We start from the raw sequence: 14,118 nt of genomic DNA, 5'->3' as shown, positions 1-14,118 counted from the left end.
CATGGCAGCAGTCACTATCTGCAGTGATTTTGGAGCCCCCAAAATAAAGTCTCTCACTGTTTCCATTCTTTCCCCATCTATTTGCTATGAGGTGATGGGACCAGATTCCATGATCTTAGTTTTCTGAATGTTGAGCTATAAGCCAATCTTTTCACTCTCCTCTTTCACTTTCATCAAGAGGCTATTTAGTTCTTCACTTCCTACCATAAGGGTGGTGTCTTCTGCGTATCTGAGGTTATTGATATTTCTCCCTGAATTCTTGATTTCAGCTTTTGCTTCATCGAGCCCGTAATTTCACATGATGTACTCTGCATAGAAGTTAAATAAACATCGAGACAACATACAGCCTTGATGTACTCCTTTCCCAATTTAGAACCAGTCTGTTGCTCCATGCCCAGTCCTAACCTTGCTTCTTGACCTGCATACAGATTTCTCAAGAGGCAGGTCAGGTGGTCTGGTATTCCCATCTCTTGAAGAATTTTCCACTCTTTGTTGTTATCCACACAATCAAAGGCTTTGATATAGTCAATAAAGCAGAAGTAGATGTTTTTCTGGAACTCTCTTGCTTTTTCAATGATCCAAAAGATGTTGGCAATTTGATCTCTGGTTCTTCTGCCTTTTCTAAGTCCAGCTTGAACATCTGGAAATTCATGGTTCACACACTGTTGAAGCCTGACTTGAAGAATTTTGAGCATTATTTTGCTAGTGTGTGAGATAAGTGCAATTTTGCAGTAGTTTGAATATTCTTTGGCATTGCCTTTCTTTGGGATTGGAATGAAAACTGACCTTCTCCAATCCTGTTGGAACACTCCACTTCTGAGTGTTCCAAATCGGCTGGCATATTGAGTGCAGCATTTTCACAGCACCATCTTTTAGGATTTGAAATGGCTCAACTGGAATTCCATCACCTCCACTAGCTTTGTCGTAGTGAAAGAAAATGCAAATTATAACCACTATGCCTCTAGCAATATAGCTGAAATGAAAACAAACCTGATAATACCACATAATTCTAAGTTGGAGGAACTCACTAATATTGCTAACATGCTCAGTCATTCAGTCACATCCAACTCTTTGAGACCCCATGGACTGTAGCTTCACCCTTCCCGCCAGAGTCCTCCATCCATGGGATTTTCCAGACAAGAATACTGGAATGGGTTGTCATTTCCTCTTCAGGGGTCTTCTCAACCAGGGATAGAACCCTCATCTCCTATAACGCCTGCATTGGCAGGCAAATTCTCTCCCATTGAGCACCTGAGAAGCAATATACTGCTAAATGAAGTGCAAATTGATACAATTTTTTTGATAATTATTTGGCACTATACACAAAAGCCAAATATGTTCTAACCCTATGACTCAGTATTTCCAATTCTAGGTTTACAAACTATATTTCTCTTTAATAGCTAGATTGCTCTCACTTTTTTTTTTTTTTTTTGCAAGTAAATAATTTTAGTTTTGGAAGATCTAGAGAAAGGTAGGAGATTAGATAAATGCTGGACAGAATGGAATAGAATATACAATATATTTTTTTCTTTTTTCTTACTATACAAATAAATTTGAAAATACTTATGGTATTAATTTAAACGAGTTATTGTAGAACTAGTTTATTTATCCAAAAAGAGAAAGCGATCAAAAGAAAAGATTGCTTCATCACAGGAAAATGAAGATTCCAAGATATCTAGAGAAATACTTTTACTATTCATGGTTTTTCTTACTAAACTTTATATTTACCACAGTGAAATATTCACGTTTACTCTGAATTTCATTAAACACTGTAAATACTGCAATTACTGAGAAAATTTTGATAAATAATGTGTTAAATACTTTTAAATATTTCAGTATGATTGCTTACATTGACTACTTAAAACAGTGTGGTTTCTCCCCTCCCCAATTTCAAAGCCATTTATTAAAATTGAAGCATATAATCTCTATATAATAGAAATATAAAGCTATAATTAAAAGAAAAAAATTCTGATTTTTAATATAGAAGAAATTTAGGTTTCTATGATTTAGCTGTATAATGACTATTTTGAGGAATAAAAGAGTCTCCCATCTTGCTTTTTTTTTTATGAAATTCTCTTATGAAAAATTACAAATGTCTAAGGAGTGGCTCAGATGGCAGAGTAGGAAGAGCCTCATCTCCTCCCATGGGAACATCAAAATTGCAAATATTTGAAGTGCAGAAATTGAAGAGAAAGACTGGAAGACTAGCAGAGAAAAACCTTTTACAGTTAAAGCTATAAAAGTAACACAACAAGATCGGTAGGATGAGTGGAGATTCCAAATAGTCAAGACCCATATTCCTGGGCAAGTGACCCACAAATGGGAGCATAATGACAGCTGTAGAGGTCTTCTCCAAGGATCAAGAAATCTGACCCTTATATCAAACTCCCAAGTCTAGTGAGTTATACTGAAATATGAGTCACGCAGGATATTTGACTTTGATGGACACTGGACTTACTGTCAGGAAAGCCAGAGAGCTAAAGTATATAAAGATTCCGCTCCTAAAAGGTGCACATAAAATGTCACATGCTCCAAGACCGAGGACTGAAGCAGTAATCTGAAAAAACCTGTGCAAAATATATCTGCTTTATCTTGGAGGGCCTCCTTGAGTCAGGAGGCAACTGGACCTCACCCTAGAAACATAGCTGTTGGTGGTGACACCAATTTACACACTCATGAACAGTGTGTAAGTCTTATCTCTCTACATCCTCAGCAACATTTGTGATTTGTGTTCTTTTTTGATGAGAACCATTGTGTGCTTTTCAAGTGTGAGGTTTGACTCAGAAAACCTCAATGTGATTTTTACTTCCATTTCTCTAATAATCAATTTTTCACCAAATTTATTATCTCTTTATGGGGGAAAAAAAAAACTAAACAAAGTGAGAATAGAAGTAGCATATCTAAGCATAATGAAGATCTTATATTACAAGCTCACAGCTGTCATCACACTCAATGATGGAAAACTGAAAGAATTTCCTTTAAGATCAAGCATAAGAAAAGGATACCTACTCTTTCCACATTTATTTACCATGATATAGGAAGTCCTAGCCACAGCAATCAGACAAGAGAAAGAAATAAGAAACATCCAAATTGAAAGGAAATAAATACATCTGTCACTGCTTACAGATGACCAAATACTGTAAATAGAAAACCCTAAAATACATCCCCCCCCCAAAAAAAAATTAGAGCTCATCAATGAATTTGGTAAAGTTGCAAGAATCAAAATTAACCTACAGCAATCTACTGTGTTTCTGTACTGTAACAACAAAGAAAATAATTCAATTTGCAATCACATTGAAAAGAATCAAACACCTAGGAATAAATCTACCTAAGGAGCTAAAAGTCATGAACTCAGAAAAATAAGACATTGATGAAAGAAACAAGACAACAAAAAGAGGTGGAAAGATATATCACATTCATTGATTGAAAGAATTAATTATGTTGAAGTGATCATATTACCAAAGGCAATCTACAGATTAAAATCAATTCCTATCAAAATACCAGTGGAATTTTTTACAGAAATAGCACAAACATTTCAAAAAATTTTATATAATCATAAAAGATCCTGAATAGCTAAAATACTCTTGAACAAAGCTGGAAGTATCATCTCCTGATTTCAAAGCATACTATAAAACTATAGTAATCAAAACTACAGTATGGTACTGGCACAAAACAGATGCATAGAAAAATGGAATAAATTGAGAAATTAATAGTGAACCCATATTATGTGGGCAATTAATTTACAAAAAGGAGGCAAAAATATACAATGGGGAAAACATAGCCTTTTCAATAAACAGTGTTGAGAAAATGAGACAGCTACATGCAAAAGAATCAAACTGGACTACTCCCTCACACCAGGTTCTAAAAGAAATTTAAAAATAGATTAAAAAGTGAAATTTAATATCTGAGATTATAATACTCCTAGAAATAAACATGCACTGTAAGTTCACTGATACTTATGCAAGTAATACTATTTTGGATATGGCTCCAATGGAAAAAAAGAAAAGTCAAAGACAAATGGTACTACCTCAAATTAAAAACTTTTGCCCAGTGAAGGAAGCTATCAATGAAAAGAAAAGACCACTTACTGAATAGTAGAACATATTTGCAAATAATATATTGCAAAATCAGTTAATATTTAAAATATACAAAGAAATAATTCAATTCAACATCAAAAAGATTCAATTAAAAAGTGATCAGAGGATCTGAATGAACAGTTTTCAAAGAATACATAGACATGAATAACAAGCTTGTAAAAATATGTTCAACATCACTAGTCATCTGAGAAATGCAAATCAAAACCACAATGAAATATAACTTCATACATATCAAAATGACTATCATCAAAAAGTCATCAAATAACAAATGTTGGGCGAGGATGTGGAGCAAAAGGAACTCTTGTGCGCTGACTTTTGGAATGTACACTGCTGCAGCCACTATAACTCAAAAAATTAAAAATAGAACTCTGATATGAGCCAGCATTTCAACTTCTAGGTATTTATCTGAAGAAAATGAAAGCAGTGCTTGAAAATATATGCACATTTATATTCATTACAGTATTACTAAAATAGCTAAGATATGGAAGCAACCTAAGTACCCGTCAAGGAACAAATGAATAAAGGACATTTCTTGTGCAAATCATTCTGTCTTTGGTCACTGAGAGCTCTTTCAGTTGGCTTATTTGTCTCTCTGATATATCTCCATCAAAGCACATGTTATTTTTTCAAGCATTTCATTATTTTCAGGTATTTTGTTACTCCCTGCTCACCTTGTATATTTTATGCCCCATTGTCACAATCAGCTATTATTCTTTCTTGAGAAATTCTGATTCCTTTATTGCAGAATGTTATTAGAAATCAAGGCCTAAATACTGGGATGTTTTACTGAGATATCGTTTCTTCTAGGCTTTCTCAGAACAAAAGCAAGAAAGTGAGTGTGTGCATCCTAACCAGTATATGTTCACACACACAATATGTTTCTATATGCAACAATTTATGTCTATGAATTCACACTGATATCTTCTAATGTAATCCATTAACACATGAATTGCTCTGGCTTCCTCCCTGCTTATGTGTATCTCCCACTCTAAGACTGAGAAACCAGCCTCCCATTATCCACCATCTGCTTAACTGATTAGTTCTAATTTACATATGTAAAATTTGTATCAATATGGTTAACCTGTGCCATTTTGGTGAAGGGGAAAATCTATATGCTCAGCTAGGGTTAGAAGAAACAATACCAAAGATCAATGAAACTAAAAATTTATTCTTTGAGAAGATAAAATTGATAAATCTTTAGATAGACTTGTCAAGAAAGAAAGGGGGAGAACACAAATCAATAAAAATAGAAATGAAAATGGAGAAGTTACAAGTGACTCCACAAAAATCCAAAGGGTCATAAAAGACTATTATATGCTACTAATATAGTCAACTTGGAAGAAATGGATAAATTCCTTGAAAATTGCAACCTTCTAAGACTGAACCAGGAAAAAAAATTTAAAAAAAAAATCAATCACAAGTAATGAAATTGAAACTGATTAAAAACTGTCAAAAGCCCAGGATTAAATGACTTCATACATGAAATTTATCAACCATTTAGAAAAGAATTAACATCTATTTTTCTCAAACCCATCCAAATAATTACAGAGGGAGGAATACTCTCAAGCTTATTCTACAAGGCCACCATTATACTGATACTAAAACCAGACAATGATATCACACACATACACATACAAAAACTACAGGACGCTATCGCTAATATAAACACAAAAATATTCAACAAAATACTAGCAAACAATCTGACAGCACATTAAAAGGGTCATACACCATGTTCAATAAGGATTTGTCCCTGAGATGCAAGGTTTCTTCAATATATGCAAAACAATAAATATGATACATTCTTTTAAATAATTGAAGAATAAATACTGTAAAGTAATCTAAATAAGTGCATAAAAAACTTTTGACCAAATTCAACGGCCATTTATAATAAGAGCTCTCCAGAAAGTAGCTATGGAGGGAACCTACCACAGCATAATAAAGGCCTTATAAGTCAAGTGCACAGAAAACATCAGTCTCAAGAGTGAAAACCTGAAGGCACTTGCTCTAACAAGAGGAACAAGATAAGTGTGTCCACTCTCACTATTCTTATTCAGCATAGTTTTGGAAGTCTTAGTCTTGGTAATCAGAGAAGAAAAAGAAATAAAAGGAATGCAAATTGGAAAAGAAGTAAAACTGTGACTATTTGCAGGTGATGTGATACTTTACATAGAAAATTCTAAAAATATCACTGGAAAACTACTTGTTCAGTTGCTCGGTCTTGTCTGACTCTTTGTGACCCCATGGCCTGCAGCACGCCAGACTTCCCTGTCCTTCACCATCTCCCATAGCTTGCTCAAACTCATGTTCATTGAGTCAGTGATGCCATTAAACCATCTCATCCTCTGTCATCCCCTTCTCCTCCTGCCTTCAACCTTTCTTACTCAATGAATATAATAAAATTTCAGGATACAAAATTACTCTTCAGAAATTTCTTATACTTCTGGATCCTAACAATGCATGATTAGAAAGAGAAATTTAAGAAACTATCCCATTTATTATTAAAACAAGAAGAGTAAAATATCTAGGAATAAACTGACTCAAAGAAGCAAAATAACTGTACTGGGAAAATTATCAAAGATTGATGAAAGAAATCAAAGACAAAACAAACAGATGGAGAGATAAACTATATTTTTTTAAATTATCAATATCAATTTTCAGAGAATTAGAACAAAAAGTTTTACAATTTGTGTGAAACTCATAAGGTCCCAAATACATAGAGCAAACTTGAGAAAGAAAAATGGAGATGGAGGAATCAGAGTCCCTGACTTCAGGCTATATGAAAACCTACAATAACCAAGGCAGTGTGCCACTGACCATGAAAGAGAGATGCAGATCAATAGAACAGGATGGAAAGCCCAGAGATACACACACACACCTACTGCCACCTATCCTCTGACAATTTAGCAAGCATATACAGTGGAGAGAGAAGTCTCTTCAATAAGTGGTGTGGGGAACACAAAACAGTTACATGTAAAATGGTGAAATCAGATCACTGCATGTTGTTGCTCTTCTTCACTCACTCAGTCATGTCCAACTCTTTGAGACCCCATGGACTGCAGCGCACCAGGAGTCCCTGACCTTCACCAACTCCCAGAGCCCGCTCAAACTCATGTCCATTGAGCCAGTGATGCCATCCAACCATCTTGTCCTCTGTCGTCCTCTTCTTCTGCCCTCAATCTATCCCTGAATCAGGGTCTTTTCTAATGAGTCAGCTCTTCACACCAGGTGGCCAAAGTATTGGAGTTTCAGCTTCAGCAACAGTCCTTCCAATTCAGGGTTGATTTCCATTAGGACTGACTTGTTTGATCTCCTTGAAGTCCAAGGGATTCTCAAAAGTCTTCTGCAAGACCACAGTTCAAAAGTATCAATTCTTTGGCGCTCAGCGTTTTTTATGGTCCAACTCTCACATCCACACATGACTGCTGGAAAAACCATATTTTGATTAGATGGATCTTTGTTAGCAAAGTAATGTCTCTGCTTTTTAATATGCTGTTTTGTTTGTCACAGCTTTTTTTTCCAAGGAACAAGCAATTTTTAATTTCACGGCTGCAGTAATGGTCTGCAGTAATTTGAAGTCCAAAAAAATAGTGTCTCACCATTTCCATTGTTTCCCCATTTATTTGCCATGAAGTGATGGGACCAGATGCCATGATCTTCATTTTTTGAATGTTGAGTTTTAAGCCAGCTTTTCTCTCTCCTCTTTCACCTTTCTCAAGAGGCTCTTAGTTCCTCTTCATTTCTGCCATAAGTGTGGTGTCAACTGCATATCTGAGGTTACTGATATTTCTCCCTGAATTCTTGATTTCAGCTTGTGTTTCATCTAGCCCAGCATTTTGCGTGATGTACTCTGCATATAAGTCAAATATGCAGGGTGACAATGCACAACCTTGGCGTTCTCCTTTCCCAATTTGGACCCAGTCCACTGTTCCATGTCAGGTTCTAACTGTTGTTTCTCAACCTGCATTCAGGTTTCACAGAAGGCAGGCAAGGTGGTCTGGTATTCCCATCTCTTGAAGAATTTTCCACAGTTTGTTGTGATCTACACTGTCTAAGGCTTTAGCACAGTCAATGAAGCAGAAATAGATGCTTTGCTGGAATTCTCTTACTTTTTCTATGATCCAACGGATGTTGGCAATTTGATCTCTGATTCCTCTGCCTTTTCTAAATCCAGCTTGTACATCTGGAAGTTCTTGGTTCATGTACTGTTAAAGCCTGGCATGGAGAATTTTGAGCATTACTTTGCTAGCATGTGAAATACGAGCAATTGTGTGGTAGTTTGAGCATTCTTTCCAATATATCTAATAGAATACAGACAAATAAGGTGATTAAAGGTGTAAATGTAAGACCAGACACTACAGAACACTTAGAGGAAAGCATAGACGGAACACTCTTTGACATAAATCACAGCAAGATCTTTTTTGACTTACTACTAGAGTAAGGAAAATAAAAAAATAAAAATAAACAAATTGGACCTAACTAAACTCAAAATCTTTTGCATAGCAAAGGAAACCATAAACAAGACAAAAAGACAACCCAGAGAGTGGGAGAAAATATTCGCAGATGAAAACATTGACAAGGGATTAATCTCCAAAATACACAAACAGCTCATTGCAGCTCAATTAAAAAAAAAAAAATTGAACAGCCCAATCACAAAATAGTCAGAAGTCCTAAATAAATATTTCTCCAAAAAATACATACAGATGGCTAACAAATACATGAAAGATTCTCAACATCACTTATTATTAGAGAAATGCAAATGAAAACTATAATGTGGTATCATCTCACATTTGTCAGAATGACCATCATCAAAATATCTACAAAAAATAAGTTCTGGAGAAGATATGGAGAAAAAGGAACCTTCTTAAACTGTTAGTAGGAATGTAAATTGATACAACCACCATGAAAAATAGTATAGAATTTCTGCTAAAAAACTAAAAATAGAACTATTATATGACTCAGCAACCCTATTTGTGCATATATAACCAGGAAAAAAAAAAGTGATTCAAAATTATACATACACCCCAATGGTCATTGCAGCATTATTTGCAATAGCCAGGACATGAACTCAGCTTAAATATCCATCAATAAAAGAATGGATAAATTAGATATGGTACTTACATACATGGGATATTACTTAGCCTTTATTATTACTTATAAACATAGAACAAAATTGTGTCTTTTGCAGAGACAAGATGAACCTAGAGACTGTCATTCAGAGTGAAGTAGCTCACAAAGGAAAAATATTGCATATCTACACATCATTGGAAAGACTGATGCTGAAGCTGAAACTCCAATACTTTGACCACCTCATGCGAAGAGTTGACTCATTGGAAAAGACCCTGATGCTGGGAGGGATTGGGGGCAGGAGGAGAAGGGGATGACAGAGGATGAGATGGCTGGATGGCATCACCGACTCAATGGACATGAGTTTGAGTCAACTCTGGGAGTTGGTGATGAACGGGGAGGCCTGGCGTGCTGCAATTCATGGGTTCGCAAAGAGTCAGACACAACTGAGCAACTGAACTGAACTGAACACATATATGTGGAATCTAGAAAAATGATATTGATAATCTTATTTGTGAAGCAAAAATAGACACCAATGTAGAGAACAAATCTAGACTACAAAGGGGAAATAGGGAGATGGGATTAATTGGGAATTTGTGGTGGACACGTTCATACTTCTATGTATAAAATAGATAAGTAATGAGAACGCATTGTGTAACACTCAATGCTCTATGGAAACCTAAATGGGAAGAAAATACAAAAAGAGGGATTATATACATACATACGGCTGATTCACTTTGCTGTAGAGAAACAAGTGACACAGCAGTGTAAAGCAACAATAATGCAATAAATAAAAGATAGATTGCATACATACAGTGAAATAATACAAAGTCATAAAAATAATAAAATAATATCATTTGTAGCAACATGGATGGACTTAGAGATTGTCATACTGAGTGAAGTTAGAGAAGTACAAACATTATATGATGTTGGTTACATGTGAAATCTTTAAAAAATATGGTACAAATTAACTTCTTTGTAGATCATAAATAGAGTTATCAATGTAGGGAAACCATATTATGGTTTCTGAGGGGAAAAAAGGGGAAGAATACATGGGAGATTAGGACTATATATATATATATATATATATATATATATACATATATATACATAACTGATAACTAATAGATAAGGACCTACTGTATATCACAGAGAACTCTACTCAGTACTCTGTTATGACCTATATGGGAAAAGAATCTAAAAAGCAGTGGATTTATGTTCATGTATAACTGACTTAATTTGTTGTACCATAGAAAGTAATGCAACATTGTCGATAATCTATACATCAATAAAAATTAAAAATTAAAGAAAATAATTTTTATTTCCCTACTCATGAAAACATTTTTACTTGAAACACACAAAAAAATTTAAAACAAAAGCAATTTGCCACTTAAAGCTTTCTTACAGTGTATCATAATTTTACTATTATTCCAGTTTTTACTTCTGCTTTGAGTCAAATAATCTTTGATTCATTCTCTTCTTTAGTTACCTTTTATAAGAATTTTTGTCACATGTCAAGCATTAGACACTAACTGGAAATATAGTTAAAATAGCAATACTTGAAAAAAGCATTTTCTTTTTCAGCTATTTGACTCCTGTTTGCTATATCAAGTGAATGCAGCAATATTATTTCCTACCATTTAAGTTCATTCACTTTATTCATTTGTAAGTTCATTAATTATAGAAGGACACTATTTTACACCTCTTTTTAGGTTCCAGTACAATTTGTTATGAATTCCATGTGATATAATCTAATTTCCAATTAGAGACAAAATTAAAATTACCTAAGAGGTTTATAATTTCTTTGAAAATTGTGAAGACAATCCAAAGCAATCATTAAGAGCAGGAACATTAATTAAAATGATGGTCATATAATTTATTAATACTCATTTAATAAGATATTGCATTTTTATCTTCAAGAATTTTAATTATAAATAATAAAATATTTGTATACATACCACAATAATGAAGCATTATTGGACACAAACACTATCATGAATTTTAAGTCCCAACTTACAATATGAATATTTACATATGACATGTGGGTGTATTCATTAGTTAATCTAATGCCATTAGTTAATCTAATATATAAAAGTTATATATATATATGTGTAAAACCATACATATAAACTCACTAATGCACTGCATACATTCATGTCAGTATACATATAGATATATATACATATCATTTAGTATACTCATAAAGTATATATAACCACATACACTGAATGTTGATGTAAAATCAATATGTCTTTACATTTGACATCTGTCACATCAACCATGTCAACTGTATGAATCTATTTTTTTCTTTACCCTAATCCATCCCATCCCCAGGCCCTTTGCTTAGTTTTCACATATATTTCTGAAAAAAACTAAGAAAATCATCTTCTGGGAAGCCTTTCTAACCATCCCTCTTTCATTATGAAATTCTTTCAAGGTAATCTTAGTATTTCTCTATGCTTATATATATCTGAGGACAGGTATCTATTTTATACATCAGAAATATCATCTAACTGAAAACACTCCTTTGCATCACAATTTGCCTATCTTCTAGAGCAATGCTTCTCAAAACTCAATTCTCATACCAAAAATCGTACACCTTGTAACATAGGAGGCAAGAATATAAAATGGAGAAAAGACAATCTTTTTAAAAAGCTGTTTTGAGAAAGCTAGACAGCTAAATCAATGATATTAGAACATTCCCTCACATCATCTATGAAAATAGACCTACATATAAGAAGTAACACCATAAAAGACACGGAAGAGAACACAGGCAACACATTCTTTAACAAAAAGCATGGCATTGTTTTCTTAGAGTCACCTCCCAAGGCAAAAGAAACAAAAATGAAAATAAACAAACAGGACATAATGCTAACCAAGCTTAAAAGGTTTTTTTTTTTTGTTGTTGTTTGTTTGTTTTACAGCAACGGAAACCATTAACAAAACAAAAAGATAACCTATGAAATGGGAGACAATATTTATAAATGAATTGAGTTACAATGAATTAATTTTTAAAATATACAAACAGTTCATCCAACTCAATATCAAAAAACAAAAAGCTCCATCCAAAAAAAAAAAAGTATGGAGAAAAGATTGGGCAGAGGACCGAAATAGACATTTCTCCAAAGAACACATACAGATGGCAAATCAGCACATGAAAAGTTGCCCAAATTACTAATTACTAGGTCAATACTAACCAAAACTACAATAAGCTCTCACCTCACACCAATCAGAATGGCTATCATCAAAACCTCTACAAATAATAAATGCTGGAGAGGGTGTGGAGAAAACTAAACCCTTCTACACTGTTGGTGAGAAAGTAAATTGGTATAGTCAATTAATTAAGTAGATAGTCTGTGTAAAGCAAAATGCCAAAGGAGAAAGGAAAAGATGAGTAGTTGGAGCACAGAGGATTTTTAGGACACAATATATACTATGTGACTACAGTGATAGGAATGTATCATTATCCATTTATTAAAAGCCACACATGAACTACAACCAAGGATGACTTTGGATGATGATCTGTATTAATGTTGTTTCATCAATTGCAATAAATGCATCATTCTGGTAGGGTTGTTGAGGTCGTGGAACTGAAAATTGTACATATATGGGGGAAGGTGGGGTATGGGAACTGTCTTCACTTTCTAATCAGTTTTGCTGTGAGCATAAAACTTTACTTTAAAAAGTCTATATATTAAAAATGGAGAGATCTCTAACTTTGATTGATGTTTATGTTTTTTGGTCATAGCTATGCTTTAACCTAAGAGTTCCTTGGACTGCAAGGAGATTCAACCAGCCCATTCTAATGGATATCAGTCCTGGGTGTTCATTGGAAGGACTGATGCTGAAGCTGAAACTCCAGTACTTTGGCCACCTCATGCGAAGAGTTGACTCATTGGAAAAGACCCTGATGCTGGGAGGGATTGGGGGCAGGAGGAGAAGGGGACGACAGAAGATGAGATGCCTGGATGGCATCACCGACTCGATGGGCATGAGTTTGAGTAAACTCCGGGAGTTGGTGATGGACAGGGAGGCCTGGCGTGCTGTGATTCATGGGGTCGCAAAGAGTCAGACACGACTGAGTGACTGAACTGAACTGAACTGACTGATGCTTTAACAATCTAGTTAATTTTGAATATTAAAAATTAGAACATGCTCTGTAATTGAACATTACTGTCTGTAATTATGTGAAATAATTTTCAAAATATAAATATGTACATAAGTTTCAGATATTGCTATCATGATACACTCTGCCATGTGTCAGGCTCATTATCTGCTCATGATGAACATATCTCTCCATAATCTGTTAGAAATATCCAAATATCTAAGAGTGTTCTGCCTATGTATTCCTCTGAAAGTTTTATAATATCTGTTTACAATAGCCAAGACATAGAAGCAACCTAAAAGCCCAAAGACAGAGGAATGGATTAAAAAAAAATAATTGTGATACATGTAAATTAATACAATGGAATTTGTTACTATTGTTAACTCACTAAATCCTGTCCAGCCCTTTTACAAATCCATGGACTGTAACCCACCAAGCTCTTCTCTGTCATATTTTCCAGGTAAAAATACTGGAGTAGGTTGGCTTTCCCTTCTCTGAGAGATCTTCCAAACCCAAGGATTGAACCCGCATCTCCTGTATTGGCAGGCGAGTTCTAAAATAAAGAGAATGAAATAATGCCATTTGCAGCAACATGGATAGACCTAGAGATTGTCATAGTGAGTGAAGCAAGTCAGACAAAGGCAAGTATCGTATGATTTTGCTTGTATGTGGAATCTACATCGTAAAACAATTGAACTTATCTAACAAACAGAAATAGAGTTACAAATGTAGAACTCAAACTTAGGGTTACCAGTAGGGGAAGGAAGATGGGATACACTGGGAGATTGGGATTGGCATATGCATACTCCTATATATAAAATAGGTTAACTATTAAGGACATACTCTATAGCA

Source organism: Odocoileus virginianus, chromosome 10, assembly GCF_023699985.2.
Source record: "Odocoileus virginianus isolate 20LAN1187 ecotype Illinois chromosome 10, Ovbor_1.2, whole genome shotgun sequence".
Lineage (NCBI taxonomy): Eukaryota > Metazoa > Chordata > Mammalia > Artiodactyla > Cervidae > Odocoileus > Odocoileus virginianus.
This window is presented reverse-complemented; position numbering follows the sequence as displayed.